We start from the raw sequence: 25,959 nt of genomic DNA on the forward strand, positions 1-25,959 counted from the left end.
ATAGAAATCCGGTGTAATGTTTTAGGCACTTAAAATTTCCTGTAAAAACTGTCAGAAACCGGAAATTACACCATTCAATCCATACTTGACGACGTTGACGACCTCTGTGACTCAGTGGTGAGCGCGTTGGTAGCTCAAGCCGGGGGTCCCGGGTTCGAATCCCGCCGACGGAACAAAAAGTTTTCAATGTTCCCGGGTCTGGATGTGTATTAAATATGTGTATGATATAATAAAAATCTTAAATATATGTATAGTATAAAAGGATTAAATATATTTCTTCATCCTCCTTCCTTACCCTCCCCTGTTACCCTATTCCCTCTTTAAAGGCACCTGCAGCTCTTCTGATGCTGCGAGTGTCCATGGGTGACGGAAGTTGCTTTCCATCAGGTGACCCGTTTGCTCGTTTGCATAAAATTGCATAAAAATTTATTGCATAAAAAAAACATAAAATTTTCTAATAGTCTGTCCTTAAGGATGGACTATTAGAAAATATTATTTGAACAATTTTAAAATAGTTCCAATAATATTTTCTAAAAGTTTTAGTCAACAAAAACCACGTTTCACTTTTCTTCACGTTCTTGTCACATCTGAGGAGTACAAATCGATCATGCTGTCTCTTTCGGGATCATTAGGTATTCCGTTTGAGTCCCAAGCGAAATATATCCGAGTAGGCTGGAGTCAACTTTGAAGACCATTATGCGCCTCATGCTTCGTGTACTCACTGAATTGTAAAACAACATTTTTACGAAACTTGAAAACAAACTATGCAAAATATAACTGATCCGGAAAATTACGTTTTTTTAGTTAGGTATGAATTTGTTGGCCGATTCTCAAACTTGCCTGATAAGCTTAATTTTCGTAAACCTTCCTCCAATCTTTTCGGTTTTGGTAACAAACACCGTGACTTGATTATTTTAAATGTAAGAAAAATAGGGGTTTCCAGAATTTATACTTTGTATTTAAGTGAAAGTATTAATTTATTTCTGTAACTATCTGTTACCGCTTAGCCTCTTTACGATTTAAATCGTTGCATGAGTTTTAGTGTAATATAATAGCATTTTATACTTTGAGTCACGGGGTAGATATCGCGGAAGAATTTACAGTTCGTAAAATTTTTAGAAGTCATGACGTAATTTAATTGTTAGTCTAGGCACTTCCAAGGGGATCCCTAAAGTAAAGTCTAAATTAGTGAAAATGAAGCTCGAGTTATATAAGCACTAGACGTTCCGCGCGTCTTCGCTATAGATGCTGGCGGGAAAGATTCCGAATTATTCCCGTCGAATACTTCGGAAGTATTCCGAAATATTCCGAAACTTTGGGAATATTTCAACTGTCAAAAATAACGAGGAAAATTGCGCTTGGAAGTTGTAAACTATTTATCTTTAGTTGTGTATCTAAGAATATGTGATGCCGGTTACTAACATTATTAGCCAAGCGGCGAGAAACGGCTTTTTTGGCTTATTATCATTACTAGCGATAAATAGCGGCTGGTAACGGCTTGTTACTTTTCTTTGATAATACCTAATCATATAAGTTCGTTTATTTTTTATGGTTTTTATTCTGATTTACTTACAATAGGATATATTAGTATGGATAGTATGGATATAAGTAAGTAATAAGTAGGTAAGTATAGATAAATCAATCCCATTGGCCATTACTAATTTATGATAAAACTAGATGACGCCCGCAACTCTGTTGCGCCAAAATTCGTTTATCGCGCCGGAACCGTACATTTTTCCGGGATAAAAACTATCCTATGTCCTTTCACGGAACTCAAAGTATTTCCATGTCAATTTTCAGCCAAATCGGTTCAGCGGTTCGAGCGTGAAGAGGTAACAGACAGACAGGCAAACAGACGCACTTTCGCATTTATAATATTAAACCTAGAAGTAGGTATAGATAAACAATTTATATTTTACTTAAGTACGTAATGTGCCACTGAACAAATAATTCACTCAACCACCACAAACCACAAACAAACACGTATATTTCCATTGAATTATTCCGGCGAAATATTCCACGGAAACATTCGAATGCGGGGTATGAATCTTTCCGCGGGGTGAGGGAAAACTTCTCCGGGGAGCATCTCCCTTCCGCGCCGCCGTCGCCCGCTCGCACGACTCACTCGCCCGTACGAGCGGGCGACGGCGGTGCGGAAGGGAGATGCTCCCCGGAGAAGTTTTCCCTCACCCCGCGGAAAGATTCGTACCCCGCAATCGAATGTTTCCGTCGAATATTTCGCCGTGGCAGTCGGCGCGTGCGAAGCGGTGATAGCGGCCGGCGGGCGACGCTCTATGCGCGGCGGCGATCGATGATTGATGCAAAATATGATTTTTCAGCATAAATAAAAATTCATATTTTTTTTTATTAAATTCATTTTGAATAATTCAAATTTAAAGAAACTTTCCCAGAAGTATTCCGGAATTATTCGGAATTTTTCAGAAGTTTTGCAACTATAGTCTTCGCCCGCGTAGATATTTCACAGATAAATTAGTCCACAAAAATAGCCTATGATCCTACACGTGGTCTACGTTTCTTACATGTGCCAAATAACAGAAAAATTGCTCCAGTAGTTCGTGAGATAAGCCCTTTCAAATAATTTCCCCCGTTTTTTCATATTTTCCTCTATTTCTTCGCTCCTATTAGTCTTAGCGTCATAAAATATAGCCTATAGCCTTCCTCGATAAATAGTCTATCTAACACTGAAATAATTTTTAAACAAACAAACTTCCGCTTTATAATATTATATAGTATAGATACACCCATATGAGTTTTCACAATCACTATAAAATCAAAAAGTTTCCTCTTGACATCGTGTTTTAAAAAGTGAATTCCTTACAACGCTAATGTTGTCGATGTAAACTCATGAATGTAAAGCGGACAGTCAATAGACCCAGTAAATCTAATATAAACATTCGCCGAACGACAAAATGACTAGTAAGGTTTATTTTTCTAAGTTCAATCGCTGATAGAAACTAAACTGAGTTTGTGGTGTGGGAGTGTTAAACAAAATCCATAGTTAATATTATAAATGCGAAAGCGTTTTGTCTGTTACCTCTTCACGCCCAAACCGCTGAACCGATTTTGCTGAAATTTGGCATGGAGATACTTTGAGTTCCGGGAAAGGACATAGGCTACTTTTTGTTTCGAAAAATGTACGGCTCCCGCGCGATAAACGAGTTTTGGCGCAACAGAGTTGCGGACATCATCTAGTTAATAATATATTTTTACAATGTTAAAATTGCGGTTATAGATGGAAAGTAAAAAAATCCTGATATTTAATTTCAGGGGTTGTTTTTGATATGCTTTTGAAGGAAAAGCGTTGTTTTTGAGATGGGCAGAACATTTTACTCGTGGCAGAACACGTTACCTGATCGAAAATTCGTAAGACGGAGGGGGAGACCGCCAGTGCGGAGTAGGGGATTATGCAGTAGAAAATAATATAGGGAATATTATCAGTTTTAAGCGTGCAGCAATTTGCAAGTGCAACATTAAGAATTCATTATCTTATCTTATATATATAAAATTCTCGTGTCACCATGTTAGTCACCGTACTCCTCCGATACGGCTTCAATGATTTTTACCAAATTTTATATGCATATTCAGTAGGTCTGAGAATTGGCTACTGGGTACTTTTTATATTGATAGTAAATTATTACAACTCGAGACTGACGGCGTCCATTGTTTGTGCGACGAAATAGCGATGGACGTTCTCATGGTGACATACTTATTTAGTCACTTCAATAAAATAATACGGGCGAAATACTTTATATGGCAAAGAAACGTTTGCCGGAACGGCTAGTTTTCCTATAACAATGATTTTATTGAATTGACTCTAAAACATCATTAGCTTCAAGTAACAAAATCAAGCCGTCAACTACTTTTTAAACGTTATCTGTACCTTTTTTGGTTATTTTAATATTAAAAGTTAACCCTGTAAGTATATTTAAAAATAGTTTTTAGGGTTCCGTACCCAAAGGGTAAAAACCGTCCGTCCGTTATCCGTCTGTCTGTCTCCAGGCTGTATCTCAAGAATCACTATAGCTAGACTTCTGAAATTTTCACAGGTTGTGTATATTTATTGCCGCTATAACAACAAATACTAAAAACAAAATAAATATATTATTTTAGGGGGGCTCCCATACAACAAACGTCATTTTTATGCTATTTTATTCTCGATATCAATAATGGCAATATATAGGCACTTGAATTAATGTTCACAAAATACTTAGTTGTACTGATGCTTGAATATTAATAAATAAAATTTAATTAAAAGAAATAATTAAGGGGGCTCCCATACAAAAATATATATTTTTTACCTATTTTTGCTCTATATTGGTACGGAACCCTGCGTGCGCGAGTCCAACTCGCACTTGGCCGATTTTTATTACTACTTACATAAAAATATTATCTTTTTCTGAAAATATTCTAATTTGTGTCTCGTTTTACAGTCGTTAAAGGTTGTTATACAGTAGCTTACACGAGAAACATATTCAAATTCGCATTTGGAACATTAACATTTAACATAACTGTTATGTTAACACGTATCACTAGCTAACCATAACATTGTCACTAACTTGTCCCAGCTATCACGCGGGGCACAGTGTAAATCATACATAGTATAATATTATCATCCTGTTTTTTTCTTTTTTTATGAAATAAGGGGGCAAACAAGCAAACGGGTCACCTGATGGAAATCAACTTCCGTCGCCCATGGACTCTCGCAGCATCAGAAGAGCTGCAGGTGCGTTGCCGGCCTTTTAAGAGGTAATAGGGAAGAGTAGGGATGGGAAAGGAAGGGAACAGAGGAGGATAGGGAAGGGAATAGGGTAGGGGATTGGGCCTCCGGTAAACTCACTCTGTGAGAACGTGGTATTTCTCCGGTCGAGCCGGCCCAGCCTCATATAATAATATTACCGTGCTCGAGTCTGGTGCACATAATATTGTAAGCGTGATTTTAGCGCTCTATGTTAAATGAGATTAAAAACACAGGTAACAAAATTACAGAAAAATAATAAATTATTGCAAGCGCCATCTTACTTTGGTTTAAAGATTACACTTTTACACACAACAAGTTGGTATCACTTGGTGTGAATAAATATTTTTTTTTTTTTTTCTAACTGCGCTGACGGCATTATACTGGAAAGCCAAGATAACTTCCGAGAGCAGAATTTGTTTAAACGTGGCGTGTGCGTAAAAATTCTCACAATTGTGCACAATTTTTGATTTGAAGAACAGAACTGAGTTACGCTACCGCGTATGTTTGTATTGTGCACAGACTGTTGCTACAATACAATAGTTAGTCAAGCCCAATCACAGACGGTGAAGACAATACAATATCTACCCGACTTCGAGTTATATTTCGGGAGTGTATGTTTATAATTTGATGAATTAGTCTAAGTAACTTGTGTTTGATTAAGAGGCACCATATAAAATGAGTTAGTAGTGAGAATGTACTGTGTTTAGTACAGAATATGATGTTTTACAAGCAGTTAGTGGACCATCGTCATTTTAAATATAAATTAAACACTTAAAATTGTATATTCGGATAGATCTTTTTTGAAGAACATCAAACTAACATTTGTTGACTTATACATCACTATACATGACTTATATAAACAAAGTCCCCTTTTTCCCTCATATCCCTTTGTTCCCTTTAATCTTTAAAACTATGCAACGGATTTTGATAATTATTTCAGTGTTAGCCCATTTAGCGAGGAAGGCTATATTTAGGCTATATTTTATCACGCTAATATTAATAGGAGCGAAGAAATAGAGGAGAATATGGAAAAAAACGGGGAAAAATATTTGAAAGGGCTAACTTGAACGCGCTAATCTCAGGAACTACTGGTCCGATTTGAAAAATTCTTTCAGTGTTAGATAGTCCATTTATCGAGGAAGGCTATATATAGGCTATATTTTATCATGCTAAGACTAATAGGAGAATGTGGAAAAAACGGGGGGAAATTATTTGAAAGGGCTTATCTCGCGAACTACTGGAGCAATTTTTATGTTATTTGGCACAGATAAGAAGTAGACTACGTGAGTCACAGTGTAAATCATACATAGTATAATATTATCATCCTCATATAATATTTGAGGCTATCGATTTTAATAATTTTTTTCAGGGGCTACTGGCTATATTATGTTTTATACCCCATGCGAAGCCGGGGCGAATCGCTAGTTAAATAATAAATACAAATAATAAAATTACCGTAAATACTATATTTGCTAGTAGATATCGCTTTAATTAAATAAAATAAGGGTAAACGTATTTTAGAACATGCAATAACACGCTGAGCATATACAAAAACGTAAAATATCTACGGGACCCTTTCATGAGCCGTGTCCTGACACGCCTCGGTAATATTATTGTAAAGTTTGATACCTATTAGGTGTCCCGACACCCAAGATTACTTGTTACTCGATATCACTTATCTATATATCCAGTACTAGCTGTTGCCCACGACTTCGTCCGCGTCAGCAAAATGTGATAACAAAGATAATAAAAAAAAGAAAAAAAGTCCCCTTTTGAAGGTTCCTTTATAAAAAAAAAGTGAAATATATCCTCCTCCTTTTTGGAAGTCGGTTAAAAAGTAGCCTAAGTTATTCCTTACTACATCAGCTATGTGCCTAAAAAAGTCCCGTCAAAATCGCTCCTGCCATTTCAGAGATTAGCCGGAACAAAAAGACATACAGACAAAAATTGTAAAAAATATTGTTTTGGTGCTGTACCCTATATACATTCTTATGCATTTAGTAAAAAACGGTTCTTTCAATATTACAAACAGACACTCAAATTTTATTTATATGTATGTATAGATGTTACAGGAGCCATAACATACAGGATATAGATAAGTGACTATCGATTCCGGAACATTGTGCGGAGATCTTGAAATTAGTTGCATAGTGGCAATGATATTATTCTCAACACGATAGTCTATACTTTTCTTTCACTTTGACGACCTATGTGGCTCAGTTGGCGGGCAGCTCAAGCCGGGGGTCGCGGGTTCGAATCCCGCCGACGGAACAAAAAAAATTCAAAGTTCCTGGGCCATGGATGTCTATTAAATATGTGTATTATATACTAAAATCTTAAATATATGTATAGCATAAAAGTATTAAATATATTTCCGTTGTCTGGTACCCATAATACAAGTCCTTCAGGTACCTACTTAGCACAGGGCCAGACTGACGTGGTGTGAAGCGTCCATAGATTATTATTACTTATTACACTTTATCAACTAGCAGTGCCCCGCGGTATTGCCTGTGATTTATTAGGGATAATAAATTGTGAAATTTTCCCGCAGTAAAACGCTAATGTGTTAATTCATGGTATCAGCTAACTCCATGCCTATTAAAATCGCTTCACGTGAAGAAATAACAAACATACATACACTCACAAGCTTTTGTCTTTATAATACTTATAATATATATCTTGCTAGTCTTGCCAAAGCTCGAGAACTGATGATGAATAGACCGATGACCGATGAAAAGATTATTTCGCGGAATACGAGTATTGCTAAAAATAATAACAAACTAAATTTTAAGCTATGGATTTCCGCAAAGTAACGCCTGATTCTATTAACTAGATTAGTCTAGTTAAAATGTCTAAAGTAATACTGTGTGGTGTAATGTTATTTAAATATTTCTAACTCTAGTCAGCTCTTGAGGTGTTAAAATAATTACAATAACGACATAAAAAAAATAAATAAAACGCGTAAACAATAATATTTTAAAAAGATAAAACCGACTTCAAATTGTACGTAATTAAGAACTAAATAGATTGATAGGGAATCCTATCTCAAAAAAGACTGAACCGATTTTGATTAAACAAAAACTAAAAAAAGACTAAAGTTGAACAATACCTAGTACAACAAAAAAAGAATCACTCAAATCGGACTTGCAGTTCCGGAGATATACGTGCACAAACATAAAAACATACATACATACATAAATACATACATACACTTTTGAGATTTGGCACATTTGTTCAGAAGCATACAAAAACTGGACAGTTCTGGAAATATTACATACATACGCGTCGAATTGATAGCTTCCTGTTTTGAAGTCGGTTAAAAATAATCTAAGCGTATGATTTTAGATCAGTAGCTATGTGTTATGAAATATTTTATGTTGTATAAAATATAAAAAAAAATTAAAGTAACGTGGCGATGTGAAGCGCGTGTTTGTTTTTAATTAAAATTGAGATTCGCTATAATCTGCTCGTATATTTTTTCCACAATTTTTTACAACGTGCCTTAAAATCCATTAGCAAATACTACTATAAACTATAAACATATAATTTTATAATGCAATAGATATAAAATAACAAATTGATATTACCTGGCAGTTACACGTTCAAAATCTGGGTGTCATCGCATCCACTAACCTACATCTACACTCCACATCATACGGGCTCACCGCAAATTCTATCGTCAGAAAAGTTTGCGAAAAAAAAGTTCAAAATTCAAATTTGCCTCCGTTCTATACGCTTGTCCGCACGAGCGTACCTCTCGGTGGACGGGGCGAGACTGGTGTGGGTACTGGCGCGCGCAAAACTGTTGATTTCTCACAGACTCAGTACCGCTTTTTACGTGATTATATTACGTATTTTGACAGTTGAGGCGCGCTAATGGTGTACACAGGGGATACGGTTTTACGTGAAAAATTGTATATTCCACTCAGGCTATTTGAACTATTTTCCGAGTGAGCGCGGAAATATTAGCGGGCTCGATGATTGTTTTTGTCGTTAGGCGAAAAGTTACTTTCTAGTTTTTGCCAAAGGAAGGTTTTTTTGTGCAGGTAGTTTTATTTCGACGGGATTTACATTTCTAACTCGGGTATGATTCGGGAAATACTGAAAATTTTGGAAACACTTTAAAATATTTTACTTTGATTCACCGAAATTCGGTCATTACGCGGAAGCTGTATTTTTCAGGAAACAAAAACTACAGGATAGTTTTAAAGGACAGGGCCTTTTTCCAAGATCCGAAGGTATCTTACAGGATCTCATAGCAGCAGTGCCAAAATATTGTCACCCCAGGGTGACAATATTTTCCCGACGTAGTGAGAGTCCCAAAGTATGCAACAGCTCTCTATTAACTCATAATTGCGGTAGTTTCTCCATACTGATTACCTAATATCCTTATGTTTCCTTTTCGTTCAGTCTTTTGTCAATGGGGATTGTCCATTTTTTTTTAATTTTGCTCATTACAAAAACATTTCGAGGAATAAGGTCAGTGATCGTTTTTCTGTATACGAAAAAAATACCCATTAGTTACTTATATTTTTGAACAAATATGTTTAACGTTTGTTTGACCTTCAATGGCGTTAAATTAGCAATAAATTCCACCAATATTACGTTTCGAACTTTTGGTAAGCTTCTCGTATCAGCTTTCACATCATGATGACTAGAGGAAACCTGGCTCGTCAGACTGAGGAGCAACTCCGTCTGACGCTTCTGGAACTCAAGGAGTGCAAAAATCAAAATGAAATATTGCTTTCTGAACGCGATGATCATGAAAAAGAAATGTTAAAGATTATTAAAAAAATAGTGACCTTAAAAATGAACTGAAAAAGTTAAATATAAATTATGAGGAATTGTGTCATAAAAACATTCAACTACAAGGCATTGTGGACAGCTTCGACCAGTGTAGGGATGAGTACGAGGAGGCTCAAATTCAAATTCAAATTCATTTATTTTTGCGTATGTGTGTTACAATAATTTAGGTCTTATATTTGATATTAGGTTCAACACATAGGCCTTTGTTGGCATGCAAAATTAACAATAGAGAATTATTACAGTCTAAAACAGGTCATAAAAGAATTATACAGTCAACAATAATTAATATAATGTAGTAAAATGAATTCATTAATATTATTCTAAATTATTATGTATAAAAATGTCATTATTAAATTAAAATGTCAATGTAAATAGGTATGTAGTAATTTCTCCATAAAAATATTTAAAACATGTCATAGTACGTTATTCATTTAGAATAATATTATTATAACAATAGTAAATTAATTTTTAAGTTTATTAGAAGTCGGCAATAAATTAGATACATATTATGTTTAAAATTTACATTCACGAAAGAGATCTTCGATAGTATAGAAGCATTTATCAACCAAATACTTTTTTAATTCATTTTTAAATCTTTGAATGCTGTCTATTTCTCTAAGACTCTGCGGTAGTTTATTGTATATTTTAGTTGTCATACCAAAAACATTTTTTCTAATTAGGGTGGTTTTTGATTCAACACAACATAATTTGTCGGCTAGTCTTTTTGTGTTGAAACGCTCAAACAAATGTAGGTTTGATCGCACAAATAATGCTACTTCGTATATGTACAAACACGGAAAGGTAAGAAGTTTATATTTTTTAAAATACGGCTGACAACTCTCAGTTGTACGTATATTGGCTATAATTCTGATACATTTCTTTTGCGCCTTAAATATATATTCACGCATAGTAGAGTTGCCCCAGAATATGATACCATAACGAAGGGTAGAAACTACGAAACCATTGTAGGCCATTAACAAACCTTTTTCATTAACCACTTTAGAGGTAGTATATAAAGCATAGGAAAATTGATTTATTTTTCTACAGACATGTTCTAAATATTTTACCCATTTAAGATCTTTTTCGATGTATATACCTAGAAATTTTGTAACTCCAATATCTTCAATTTTATCCCCATTATATTTGATATCTAATGTTTTTAATAGAGGCTTTCTTTGCTGGAATTTCATTATTTGTGTTTTCTTTAGATTTATGAGTAAATTATTAGATGTCAACCAATTTATAATGTCAATTAAACTTTCATTTATGTCATTTTCGTAACTACCAAGATCATAACAGGTAAACACGACAGTACTGTCGTCCACGAATAGAGTCATGGGGTACTTTATGCAGCGAGGGAAATCGTTTAAGTATATTAGAAATAAAAGAGGCCCCAGAACACTGCCCTGGGGCACGCCATATTCTAATTTTCGACGTTTTGAAGAGTATGTAAGCTCTGTTTTTGTTTTCGCACATATTCTTGTAATTTGAGTAATTTGGGTCCTATTTGTAAGAAAGGATTTTATCAAATTAAGGATACTTCCTCTTACCCCATATATATTCAATTTTTCTATTAGAATATCATGTCTAACGCAGTCAAAGGCTTTAGAGATATCCATAAATAGAGCTGTCACCGGTATAGATTTGTCAATATTTAAGACTATTTTGTTTAAAAAATTGTAAATAGCTAAATTAATAGATAAATCCTTTCTAAATCCCTTCTGTTCTTCAGAAAATAGATTAAATTTTTCAAAATATGAATACAAAGTTTTATTTATAATTTTTTCTATAATTTTTGAGAAAACGGAAATAATAGCAATTGGACGGTAACACGGCTCTGAGCAATACTACCATGTGGAAGCAGAAATAAACGAAAAAAATATATCAAACTTAATAAATACATTAAAAAAACCCGAAAATTATTATTAAAAAATAAGAAATATGTTTGAAAACTATCAAAAGCTGCAAAAAATAAAATCATTATAGAAAACAAATATTTAACTTGTACCAAGGAATTGGAAAGTACAATATGTTCATATGAGGCAGAGGTATGCAGTCTCCAGTCAGAAATTACAGATTTACATGCCTCCCTCCAATCAGTTACCAAAAAATATGAACTGACACAACTAGAAATATCCAGTCATATATCAGCGTTGAACACTTTACTTGAGTAGTCCCATTATAATGAAGAAAGACTTAAGTCACTATTAATAAACTCTTCTTGCCAATGTAAAGTAAACTGTTCATCGGACATCATTAATTTCACTATGGATATGGAGACTGATTCCAAACCCTATAATATAGAAAACTTAGATGCACCACTGGCCTCAAGACCGGGCTCAATCAGTATTTACAGCGATGCTGTAAATACTGCTACATTTGATCAAATAACAAATAAAGTTTTAAGCATTACTCACTGCCCGAATACTACAATAATAATATTGTCAGCGAGACGGGGAAATGTCAATAAAGATCAATTGGAAAAAAATATAGATTCACTAAGTTTACTTCATAATGTAAGTAAAGTTATCTTATTTACATTTCCCTATATAAAACGGTTGCCATGGGAAAATAAATTAATATATAAACTTAATAGCCAATTGTATAAGGCTGTTAATAATAATTGTATATTATTGAATGAATCTGATAATAAGATAAGCATTATTGATATTAATAATATTCTTAACTATAAATGTAAGTTGACATTAGATAGATATTTTCTATCATTTTATTTTACACGACTTATAGCAAGTACGCTATTTAATTTTTTATCTTTAAATTCAGCCAAGAACTTGGCTAGTAGGACGACAGCTGCTTCTATTGAGCAGTTTGGTCATAATGATATGACATCTAATGACAGCTTGGAATATGTTCCAAATAAAAATAATTTAAATTAGACTATAAGACAACAGAGGAAGTCTCTAGCACTGTAGATTCAATTCAAAATAAACTTAGTTCACTTACGCTGGTGCATCAAAATATACAAGGAATGTCAAATAAGGAACTAGAAATTGATTTATTTTTAAATAACAATAATGTAGATATTTTATGTATTACTGAACATTGGTTCAAAATAAATGAAATAATGTTTAATTTTAGTATGCACCAGCTGGCTAGTTCTTTCTGCAGAGAAAAAACCATAAGAGGTGGTTCACTCATACTAATCAACAAGAATTTAAAATATAAGCAACGTAAAGACATAGTGAGCCTCTCTACAGAACGAACAACAGAAATAGCCTGCATAGAGGTGGGAAACTTTATTATTATATGCGTATACAGGCCTCCATTAGGGTTATATGATATATTTGAAAAGGACATGGAGATTTTATTTACAAAAATAAGTGCATCTAACAAACAAATTTTACTTTGTGGTGATTTTAATATAAATATTTTAGACAATAATTCGACCACTGTTAGATTTATTTCTTTGTTAAAATCATATAATTTGACATACTTGTTTTTTAAACCCACAAGGATCCGTGGCAACTCTGCTACATGCATTTGTGGCGTCTCTGTCGCACCTGCGAGCTTAATTTTAATTAATATTAATGATCGTTATTTAAATCTGATAATTTTAGTTTGTAGTCTATGACACTATTGCTTATATTATATTTTAAGGCTGGAGAGGGAAAAAATGTACAGAAGACAGTTGGTTGACAAATTGTAAAAAATTATTATGTCTAGCGACAAGCTAGATGTTGATTTTGTGAACACGCATTTTTTAAATATTATATTTCAGTGAGCTTTGAAGATCTGGTAGTTTCATTTATAGAAATATCTGCCTATCATTTCAATGATCTCCAAAGTGGTGACGCCGTACGTTCTAGTTGGATTTCCATTGTCGGGGGTGAACATTGTGTGCTGCGGCCGTGTACGACTCATGCCATAGGACGTCGGAGACGAGGACTACAGTCCCCACCGTCACGTTCCTGGTTCCTGCGCTGGCTGCCTTGAGGTTTTTTATCTCGGCCGTCATCTTCGCCGCTACCAAGTACAAATCTGTTTTCCTTTTAACGACCCGGCCGCCGTTCCGCGACTAGATTTTCGCTGGATTTCGGGTGGAAATCAACTTATATCGGCATACTCCTAGCTGTAATTCAACCATTCCGTTTTCCGGCATTGAAAGAAGACTCCATCAAGAGAAAATCTCCCTTGAGAAGCTTCGATCAAGCCATTCGCCATATTATATTGTCGAGAATCGGGACTTTTCCGTGGCGATCAATTCGGTGGTGTGGCCCTACAGTTGTCTACTTCCGCTTTCACTTCATTCGTTTATAGTGTTGGCCGTACTTACTAGTGACATAATATTTTGTCATACGTTTCCGAATTTTTGACTGTGACTTTTACACCTCGGAACATATGGTATTATTATCTATGCTAGGAACGGTCTTTTGTCGTTTGTGGTACGTCAATATCTGTCAAGTAAGAAAAACGTAAACAAACTTTGGTTATAACGGGAAAAGAGTTTTTATGTCGTTTTCTTCGAACTTTTAACAGTAAGTTAGTTAGGTTTTCTTCAAAGGACAATTTAGTTAGTACGTAGTTATAATGTGTATAAACGTATATTGGTAAATGTTTGGCACGTTTTGTTTGCAATTAACTAACATTTTTGGGACATTGCATTAACATAGACTAATTTTGTTTTCTTACCGGTTTAAACTTAACTTTATGCATATATTATGCTATTTTGCTAAAAACTAATAGTAATATTGTCAATTCACGCCAGGCACTACATTAGTTTTACGCAATTAAGGTTTTTTTGCACTAATTTCATGTGTTTTTGCCTGTAAAGTCTGAATGTTAATTTTAACAAACTAACTTTTATTTTTACAACATTATTGCCTTTAGTTTAACATTTCTTTTCATTTTAGCATCTCTTTGTGTGTTTGAATGCTGTTTTTGGATAATAACCTTTCCTTTGTAAATATTAGTTTGTGAAAAACTTAATTTTCATTTTTATTAATAAGATATTAGTTTTTAAGTTACCATTTGTACATTAACTTGGGACATATTTGGTGCACAATTTTTTTTTTTTCTTTTCTCGCGGTTTTGGTTATTCCTTTTTCTCAATATGGCAGACAGTGAGGGTGAAGGTGACACATTTCAGCCGGATTTGTCACAACAGTTAGCTAATCTAGTACCTTCGGCAGTTTTCTCCACAGCTGCGCCATCAGCCAGCGTTTTACCCTCTCTTCCTCCTTCCCAGGATCTTTTGGTCACTTTGATGGGTAAAGTTGAGGAACTTAGCAAACAGGTCAACGCTCTCTCCTTACGTGACCGACCCCGTGTCCGCAACCGGAACAGGTCAAGGTCTAGGAACTTTCGTGCGAACTCACCAGCTCCAAGTACACTTTGCTGGTACCACCGGCATTTCGGGGTTAAAGGTGCCAAATGCATAAAGCCGTGCACCTGGACCGAGCCCCCGGAAAACTCCAGAGGCAATCAGTAGTGGCGGAGACTGATTGTTCATCAGTTAGCCGCCGTCTCTTCGTTACTGACCAGGTAACTAAACGCCAATTTTTAATTGACACCGGATCGGATTTATGCTGCTTCCCCTATAGCTGGCTTCCTAGACGGGCAGAATCGCCTGACTACGTGTTAACAGCTGCAAACGGAAGTAATGTCAAAACTTTTGGTACAATCAACCTCCGGCTCAATTTAGGTTTACGTCGGGACTTTGAGTGGCTATTTGTCGTTGCTGACGTACAGCGGGCGATAATAGGTGCGGACTTTCTAGCACATTACCGCCTGTTACCTGATTGTCGCAGTAAGACATTGATAGATGGTATCACCGGCTTATCTTGCCCTGCATCCTGCGCATCCGTCGAGCAGCCCAGCGTCAAAGCCATCGTCGCCGGTAATTCCAACTTTGTGTCAGTACTCGCCGAATTTCCGGATATCACCCGGCCGCCTGGTTTGCCCAGAGTCATTAAGCACAATACTGTGCATCACATACAGACTACTGATGGTCCCCCAGTTTCTTGCCGCCCTCGTCGGTTAGCGCCTCAGAAATTGATTCCTGCTAAAAAAGAATTCGAGGACATGGTACGTAGTGGCATTGCCAGACCTTCTAAGAGCGCCTGGTCGTCTCCCTTGCATATGACCGTAAAAAAGGACAATTCCTGGCGTCCTTGTGGCGACTACCGCGCCCTGAACGCTAGGACCATTCCCGATAAGTACCCCGTGAGGCACATTAATGACTTTACTCACAACCTCGCTGGAGCCAAGGTGTTCAGTACCCTCGACCTGGTGAAAGCATACCATCAGATCCCGGTCTTCAAGGACCATATTTCGAAGACAGCCATCACGACTCCGTTTGGCCTCTTCGAATTTCCTTTTATGACCTTCGGTTTGCGCAACGCTGGTCAAACTTTCCAGCGTTTTATCGATGAGGTCACTCGAGGTCTTGATTTCTGTTTCCCTTATGTGGATGACATTCTGATCTTTTCACCAGACGAGGGTACTCACAAAGAGCACTTGCGCACTCTATTTTTGCGTCTCCAGGAGTATGGTGTCGTGTTAAACCCCTCCAAGTGCATCCTGGGTGTCAGCGAGGTAAAGTTCCTAGGATATCACATCAGTGCCGATGGCACTCGTCCTCCACAGGAACGTGTCCAAGCACTTTTGGATTTTAAGCCCCCTGAGAATGTCCAGGGGATGCGCCGTTTCCTAGGCATGCTTAACTTTTATAGGCGTTTTATTCCCCAAGCTGCTAAGTTTCAGGCGCCTCTCATTAACGCCCTGGTTGCTACCAAAAGTAAAGGCTCGAAGCCATTTCCTTGGTCACCAGAACTTCTTAAAAATTTCGAGGAGTGTAAGAAGACCCTCTCGGCTGCAACAATGCTCCACCATCCCGTCGCCAATGCACCTCTCGGTTTATTTACCGACGCGTCCAGTGTGCATATCGGCGCTTGCTTACAGCAACATATCGATGGGCAATGGTTACCGCTGGCATTTTTCAGTAAAAAACTGACCCCTCGTCAGTGTGAGTGGCCAGCGTACTATCGCGAACTTTTGGCTGTGTACGAAAGTGTACAGCACTTTCGGCACATCGTTGAGGTTCAACACGTGACTGTTTTCACGGACCACAAGCCATTGCTGTACGCTTTCGTACAACGTCGCGAAAAGCTCCCTCCACCACAGTTGAACCAGTTGTCATTTATCAGTCAATTCACGACTGATATTAGATACATTCGTGGGGAGGACAACATTGTTGCAGACGCTATGTCACGTATCGACGCAATATCCCTGGAACAGGAATATGAGGCACTTGCCAAGTCACAGGAGACAGACAAAGAGTTGTCCCAACTTCTGAAAAATTCCAGTTTAAAGCTTACAAAAGTAAGCGTACCAGGTACTGATTTCTCTTTATTCTGTGATTTCTCGACTGGCAAGCCTCGTCCTTATGTTCCCTTGGATCTACGTCGCTTAGTATTTAATAAAATGCACAATTTGAGCCACCCTGGCATAAAGTGTTCGGCTCGCCTCATAGCTGATCGCTATGTCTGGCCGTCTCTTAACAAAGATTGCCGGCAGTGGGCTCGTACATGCGATGCGTGTCAACGCAGTAAAGTGTCGAGACACAATTCGTCTCCACTTGGTCAATTCGACACTCCGACTGGTCGATTTATGCATGTGAATATCGACATTGTCGGTCCACTTCCTCCTTGCAAAGGCTTTCGTTATTGCCTAACTGCCATTGATCGGGTATCTAGATGGCCCGAAGTCTGGCCAATGCAAGGTATAACAGCTGAGGAAGTAGCGGAAACTTTTGTTCGTGAGTGGGTCTCGCGTTTCGGTGTACCATCGACCATTACGACTGACCAAGGTACTCAATTTGAGTCGGACTTGTTTCGTAGGTTGATGCAGAGTTTTGCCACTAAGCGCATCAGAACCACCGCTTATCATCCACAAGCGAATGGAATGATCGAGAGATTTCATCGACAGTTAAAGGCTTCCATCATGTGTCACGGTGGCGACTGGGTTACAGCCCTGCCCCTGGCACTGTTGGGCATGCGTTCTGCTTTTAAGGAGGAGATTGGATCATCTGCTGCGGAGATGCTTTATGGTGAAACTCTGCGTCTTCCGGGCGAATTAGTAGTTCCCCCTCTTCATCCTGTTGTCTCCAGTGATCCTGTTGATTTCGTGACGCGCCTTTGCCAGCATATGTCTTCAATTCGACCGACACCTGCTTCTCGTCACGGGAATAAATCCAATTTTATTTTCAAGGATCTAGCTTCAGCCTCGCATATCTACTTAAGAGATGATGCTGTTCGTCGACCCCTTCAGCCCGTATAGCGGACCATTTAAAATTCTGGATAGATCTGCCGACGGTAAGACCTTTACGGTCTCTATCAAGGGAAAATCAGTCAATGTTAGTGTCGACCGAATAAAACCAGCGTACATAGTTCTGGATGATGCTCCCTCCTCTGTAGCTCCAAATCTACCTTTTCCTGACCCTGTCATTCCTTCGTCCACAGTTACTTCATCTCCTCAGCCTTCACCTTCTACTGATCTGCCCAAAGAACCTTACACAACAAGGTCTGGCAGACGAGTGAGGTTCAGATTGTTTGATTAGTTTGCCCCCGGGGTTTGCTTTCTCCGTGGGGGGGTGGTGTGGCGTCTCTGTCGCACCTGCGAGCTTAATTTTAATTAATATTAATGATCGTTATTTAAATCTGATAATTTTAGTTTGTAGTCTATGACACTATTGCTTATTATTTTAAGGCTGGAGAGGGAAAAAATGTACAGAAGACAGTTGGTTGACAAATTGTAAAAAATTATTATGGCTAGCGACAAGCTAGATGTTGATTTTGTGAACACGCATTTTTTAAATATTATATTTCAGTGAGCTTTGAAGATCTGGTAGTTTCATTTATAGAAATATCTGCCTATCATTTCAATGATCTCCAAACATTGATAATATTTTTACCAATTTGGTCTAAATTGGTAAAAATATTATTACCTTAAATAAAGAAGTGATAAACATACTAAGCTCTGATCACTGTGGACAGCGAGCTATTTTCCCCATGAATAAAAATTTCAAAAAAGTATGTAAAAACAAACATACTTGTATCCCAATTAATAATAAACGTATTGAGAAGTTTAGGGGTGAAATTATATCTAAGATTGGAAATTTAGAATATCATAGTAGCCCAGATATGATATTTGGTAAACTTTTCAAATTAATTAAGCACAATTTTGATACAACCTTCACCTCTAAAACAGTTGGCAAAAATAATAAGAGTAAATTTAGTGAATGGGCTACACCAGGTATTATGAAAAGCAGATTAAAATTGTATGATCTTTATAATGAAAGAACTGTAAATCAAAGTGAACACTTTAAAAACTATGTAAGATTATATTCTAAAATATTTAAGCAAGTTTGTAGCAAATAAAATTAAGAATTCAAAAAATAAAGTAAAGACAACATGGCAAATAATAGCAAGTGAAACTGGAAGAGTCGCCAGACACAACTCAGATTTTAAATTAAATATAGATAGCAAAAATATAACTTCCGACAATGATGTTGCGACTGCTTTTGAGAATTTTTTTGCTGACATTCCAGTTTCGATTACAAGAAACTTAAAGGACTCACCTGATGATGCTCTATTGTTACTTAAAGAAAATGTAAATGAATGTGATATCGATTTTAGATTTAAAGAAGTAGGTCCTCAAGACATTATAAAAACTTTTAATTTATTAAATATTAAGAACACTACCGACTTGTGGGGCCCTATCAATGAAAGTTTTAATGATTGTATAAAAAGTGGCATATTTCCTGATCTAATGAAACACAGTAAAGTTTTACCTCTTTTTAAATCTGGTAGTAAGTCGGACCCATCTTATTTCCGACCTATATCTATCTTACCCACATTGAGTAAAATTAATGAAAAGATAATACTGAATCAATTAATAACGCACTTTAATATAAATAATATTTTACATAATAAGCAATTTGGATTTACAAAGGGACGGTCTACTACAGACGCAGGCGTTGAATTGATCAGTAGTATTTTTAATGCCTGGGAGACGTCGCAGGATGCTCTAGGAGTTTTTTGCGATCTCTCAAAGGCTTTTGACTGCGTGCAACACAAAACATTGGTCAGGAAACTCTGTCACTATGGCATAAAAGGCACAGCACTCGCCCTCCTAAAATCGTACTTGTCAAACAGAACTCAGAGGGTTGAGATAAATGGTAAAAAATCTGCTGGTGCTAAAATTGAAATGGGGGTCCCATAGGGGTCTATTTTAGGACCCTTCCTATTTCTTATTTATATAAATGACCTGCCATTCTTAATCAAAGATAAACATGGGATAGTATTATTTGCTGAAGATACATCGCTTACATTCAATATCAAACGGCTTAATGCGTGTTATGACGAAGTAAATAATGCTCTCTCAAAGATTGTACATTGGTTCAGCGTTAATAATCTTTTACTCAATAGTAAAAAAACCAAATGTATTAAATTCACACTGCCCAATGTAAGGCAAACGGAAACCAATGTGCTTTTAAATGGCGATACTATGGATCTAGTGGATACAGCTGTATTTTTAGGTATAAGGCCCTCATATTGCTGGGTTGGCCGACAGACTCAGTTCAGCAGCATATGCAGTAAGATAAGACAATTTTCTGATGAAACAACAGCACGTCTAGTGTATTTTAGTTACTTTCATAGTATTATGTCCTACGGAATTTTGCTGTGGGGCAATGCTGCAGATATAGATACAATTTTTGTGCTGCAGAAGCGAGCTGTTCGGGCAATCTATAAGCTAGCCCGTAATACTTCACTTAGAGAAAAAATTAAGGAAACTGAAATCTTAACTGTTGCTTCTCAATATGTCCTATCAAATGTATTATATGTTAAAAAAAATATATGAATTCAAGAAAAAATGAACCCATGGGAGAAATACTCGTAATAAACATAAGCTTGAAATTCCGGTTACTAGACTTACTAAAGTCAAAAATTCTTTTAAAGGTCAATGTATACGCCTTTATAATAAAATCCCAGAAAACGTTCAAAATTTGTCAATTAATAAATTAAAAAAGTTGTTAAAGGACGTTTGTGTACCAAAGCATACTATAAGGTTACTGATTTCATGAATGATAGTACACCGTGGGAATAAGGTCGCCCCCTGCAGAGCTGTTTCTGTATATTATTTTATTGTAATATTGTACACTGGTTGTATTTAGTTTTTTTATTTCTTATTTAGTCATAATGACATTGTAATTTTACATCTTTTTGGTAAAAGATGGCCACGTGCGAGTTTCTTACGCCGGTTTTTCTCGCCGGGTTAGTTCCCGAACCGGTGGTAGGCCCCAGTAGCAACAACGTTCGGAAAACGTTTGAAAAAACTTATTCTGAATAAATTTTTTTGACTTTGACTTCGACTTTGAGAACTTGCATTTGACGAACCAGCCATTACAAATAAGATTAAAAGGAAATTTAAAACATATTGCAGAGGTCAATTGGCCGCCGATGATGACGTCAGAACGAAACTTTAAAAATTTATTGAGAAAAAACTAGCCAATGAATTTCAAAATTATTTAATTTATATTCTGAAAATACACTATTTTAACGAAAAAAAATATAAAAAGTACATGTGATTTTTTTTGGACAGTGCCCATTATTATGTCTGCCTGATTACTGTCACACTGAACGCATTCTGATCGTCGGCGCCGAAAAATCAGCGCAGACTACTGCGCGTTAAAAACGCTCCTAACAATTTCATACATCTCGGCCCATGCTTTCGGTGTAAGACGAAAATCAGCCCTAAGAAAGTTGAACTCATGAGAGAATACTCATTTTATTGTCATAGCAACACCAACCAATTTATTTCAATTTGGCCCCAGCAGAATAGTGTTTTTATGAAAACAAATCAATATAAAACCTACACAAACAATTAAAATCATTCCAGGAAAGCACCAAGAAAACTTATAAAATTCAACGTTATATTTTCGTGTGAGGGCCTTATTTCTTGAGAATAAGCAGCAGGAACTAAACGGTTATTTGACACGCGCGGAATATATTAAGTCCGCTACAGACTGCAATGACATAACTGCACAGTTCCATCGCAATAGGATGTATACAGAACATGGTTATAAAATTGGGCTCTATTACTGAAACTACGCTGTCTGTCTGTCAGCAGATTCATATCTCGCGAACAACTTAAGATAGGTACTTTAAATGCTCACAGGTAACGTATTTCTGTTATATTATATTATAAACAATGCCATATTACAAAAATATGGCTTAGTATAAAAAAACACCTGCAGTTCTAAAATGACAGATATAGAATCATATTTTGTGACCGAGTTAGACTCGCACTTTGATGGTTTGATTAATCCTTGACATTTGTCTCTAGTAAAATAAACTCCAAACAGCGAACACCAACTTATTCAAAATGTATGTGTGTTTAGTGACAGAACTGTGCAGTTTTATCGGAACATGCGTAGCAGGTTTAAAGCTACAAAAATACAAACACGTGCCAAGAAATATTGGACATATTCGTAAGTTCTTTTATAATAGGTTCCCTGCACATATGAATACCAGTTTTTAGCACAGCTCAATTAATGTTAGTTATGCTGATGTACCATCGAAGAAATTGGTTCATAGGCAGCTGACGGACCTACGTCATTTGGTCGGACTACATCTACTCAATATTAACTGTTATTCGTCAGATGGGCTTAACACATAAAGTTAATATACCTAGCGGAATAGAGAAAAAAAAGGCCTGAGCAAGAGAGATGTCACTATCAGTAACACTGCGTGGTAAAAAGAGACGTGTGATACATGACAGTAGCACTCTTTTTTTGACGTCCAGTCGGCACGTGCCGCACGTTGACAATATTTTAATCTCATAGAATTCATGTTCAATCATGCTTGTGCAAGTGTATACCTATACGTACACATATTTTTACACACAGATGAAACCAATTTCGGTTTCGTTTGACAGCTCGAGATTGTTGCTCTATTACGCTAGGTATATTAACTTTATGGTTTAACATAACGTGAACAAATTACGTAGTAATCATCTGCCTATGAATAAATTCTCTGATAGTACCTTTCCATGTCTCGGCATCATCTGCAGCCTATCGACGTTCGCTGCTGGTAAACCGCCTCCAACACAGTCAGACACTTTTTTCCACGGCATTTTAAGCTACTTTTGCTTCATTAAAGTACATAATAAAAAAATAAAATATGCGGGCAACCATTAAATTGATTTTTTAAAAATTATACCTCTAAAGGTATGCTATAAAGTTAGTGTCGAATAAAACCGTACGATCAATTTTATTATTTAAACAATCATTTTGTACCAAGTCCAGGGTTAAGAGTGTATCAGGTCGCAAATCACCCAATAACATGTTCGGCTCAGTGTAAGTAGTGTGTGACGACGGTCGGCCATGAGGCTCTGAGCCCAGTTGTTACTGTTTCCGATGACATAATTTATTGGCCTCTGATAGAGGGTTAGGTTGGGTAGATATGGCATTGGAATTAGTCTTATCTTCTTACTAATGTAGAAAAGGGTAGGTTAGGTAAGGTTATATACAAGTTGTGAACGGTAAATTTACGATAGCTTTGACGTTCAAAAAGTGTATTTAAAATAACTATTTTGAATATTAAAATATTATTTTATTATATTTGTTCAAAGAAATGCGTCAAAGTCGCAAAGGAAGATGCCCTACCGAGCAAGGTGGTATGGCTCGTCGGTTAGGCCGGAGTCTGTCGTCATTAAAGTCTTAATATAATATTATATTAGGACTTAAATGATAACAGAAAAGACACGGCTATCGAAATTTCTGAGATCGGCAAGACATAATATTATTATGTCTTGCCGATCTCACAAACTTCGATAGCCTGATTCAAGATTGAGCAATATTTGATGCACTAGAGTCTAGAGGTGTAGCGGCATCTCATTTTGATTAGTAAGTTCATCACTTACGTTATGTTATATCAGCCGAATATTCCGAATGTAAAATAGTAGCGATGTGCTACGAATGTAGCAGTTCGTAGCGGTGCGCTACGAATGTAGCTGTTCGTAGCGGCGCGCTACGTATGTAGCAGTTCGTAGCGGTGCGCTACAAATGTAGAAGTTCGTAGCGGTGTGCTATGAATGTAGCAGTTCGTAGCGGTATGCTACGAATGTAGAAGTTCGTAGCGGTGTGCTATGAATGTAGCAGTTGGTAGCGGTGTGCTATGAATGTAGCAGTTCGTAGCGGCGCGCTACGAATGTAGCAGTTCGTAGCGGTGCGCTACAAATGTAGAAGTTCGTAGCGGTGTGCTATGAATGTAGCAGTTCGTAGCGGTATGCTACGAATGTAGCAGTTCGTAGCGGTGTGCTACGAATGTAGCAGTTCGTAGTGGTGTGCTATGAATGTAGCAGTTCGTAGTGGTGTGCTATGAATGTAGCAGTTCATAGTGGTGTGCTATGAATGTAGCAGTTCGTAGCGGTGTGCTACAAAGTACGAATGTAGCAGTTGGTAGCGGTGTGCTATGAATGTAGGATTCGTAGCGGTGTGCTACGAATGTAGCAATTTGTGTACGTATACGTAGCAACGTGTGCACTATAACAAAAGTGCTACAAAATTGATATCATTTTATTATTTTCGTTAAAAGGTAAATTAGACTTCCACTCAGAACTATTTCCTTAATACATCTTAATTATTATTAATTGTCTTCGATATGTTGAACTATCTACAAAAAAAATCTATATTTTTTTGCAATATTGCCACGAGTTTATCTAAATGTTCTTCAGCGTACATCCAAGTATTAATACTTCGATTGACGGATGGTTATTATACGAGTCCCTCCCTAAGTCCGGTGTCACGGATCTGAAGAATTGATGTCTCATAGATGAAAAAATAGTTCTATCAAAGACAATTCGCGAAGGCTTATGGGGGCTTTCAAAAAATGAGATGACGTGAACGTAAAGCTGTTTATTGAAAAAATATAAAATTGATTATTGAAAATTGCTATATACATCGTGTTGAAAATATAGGAATGATTTGTGTAATATCGGTGGCGCAGGAGAGAGAACAATGGAAGATCTTGGGGGAGGCCTTTGCCCAGCAGTGGGACAGTATAGTCTAAAAAAAACTTGTAATTTCACTATAAGTATGTAATTTTGTTTGTTGTAAAAAGCCAATGTACTCAAATAATGTGTTACCTATTATAATAAATTATTTAACTTTAAGCTACATTTACTCAGTAATCAATTATAAATATTATTTTTTTTTCATATATCAACATATTTTATAACTCCCGGATTATAATATTATGTATACAACATGACTGGTGAGATATTTTTAATACTCGACGACATGATATTTGGCTATACGTGGGAGAGCCATGCTTCGGCACGAATGGGCCAGCTCGACCGAAGAAATACCACGTTCTCACAGAAAACCGGCGTGAAACAGCGCTTACGCTGTGTTTCGCCGAGTGAGTGAGTTTACTGGAGGCCCTAATACCCTATTCCCTCTTAAAAGGCCGGCAACGCACCTGCAGCTCTTTTGATGCTGCGAGTGTCCATGGGCAACGGAGGTTGCTTTCCATCAGTTGACCCGTTTGCTCGTTTGCCCCCTTATTTCATAAAAAAAAAATAGATAAAAAAAATATTACTAATTGATTACTGATTAAATGTAGCTTAAAGTTAAATAATTATTTACCCAACGCATGGACACCGCGCGTGGGAAGGGTAGCGGCGCGGTGTTTCTTTGATGGCGCACGCCGCCGCGCCGGCCGCATAGTATACCTACTTGTCTAGCCGCGTAATTCACTCAGGATCCATGATTCAATTATTTAAAGGGAAATTTGGTAAAAAATTAAGTACCTAATTTTATAACATAATTTTAATGAGAATCGAGTACCGAATACACTCTTTAAGTATTGCAAATTTCTCACCAGTCATGCAGTATAGGCAGTAGTTAGAATACCTAAAGATTAGAAATCAGCTAGCTAGATTAGCTATCCATTTTGGCAAGGTTACCTCAAGGTTTGTACAGTAAAGTTATTATTAACGAATATTAAATTATGATAACATCATAAAACTATAAATCGGCCCCAGTTACATGATAGATGTGTAAATCTAGATCAATATCTAGATTTATTTTATTTTTAGAAATTCGGAAAACTCACGGTTAATAACTATATAAAATTTTAACCAACATGTTTTATGTTAGTTAAAATTGCTTTGCAAACTTTTAAGGAATTGGATAATTTATTCATTATTTAATTACTGTTTTAAATAGTTACCATAACCGATGAAGAACGTTATTAAAATGGTCAAGTTAAAACTGTTGTATAAATGAATCGTATTAGGAATTCCGTAAATGAAATAAAAGTTGTAATAAAATACGTATTTTAAAATTGATTTCTTAAGGAAGCTATCAC

The 25,959-nt window shown here is 36.5% G+C and overlaps 1 protein-coding gene across 1 annotated transcript in view; it reads right to left on the minus strand.

Annotated features, from left to right (window-relative positions):
- LOC121732855 (5-hydroxytryptamine receptor-like) overlaps positions 1 to 8,520 on the minus strand; it is a 111,144-nt gene extending 102,624 nt beyond the window's left edge. Inside the window, exon 1 of the mRNA XM_042122845.1 lies at positions 8,347 to 8,520. The gene's annotated coding sequence lies outside the window, so the exon portion shown is untranslated. The remainder of the gene's footprint in view (positions 1 to 8,346) is intronic.
- Positions 8,521 to 25,959: the final 17,439 nt, after the last annotated feature.

This window comes from Aricia agestis, chromosome 13 (assembly GCF_905147365.1).
Source record: "Aricia agestis chromosome 13, ilAriAges1.1, whole genome shotgun sequence".
Taxonomy (NCBI): Eukaryota; Metazoa; Arthropoda; class Insecta; order Lepidoptera; family Lycaenidae; genus Aricia; species Aricia agestis.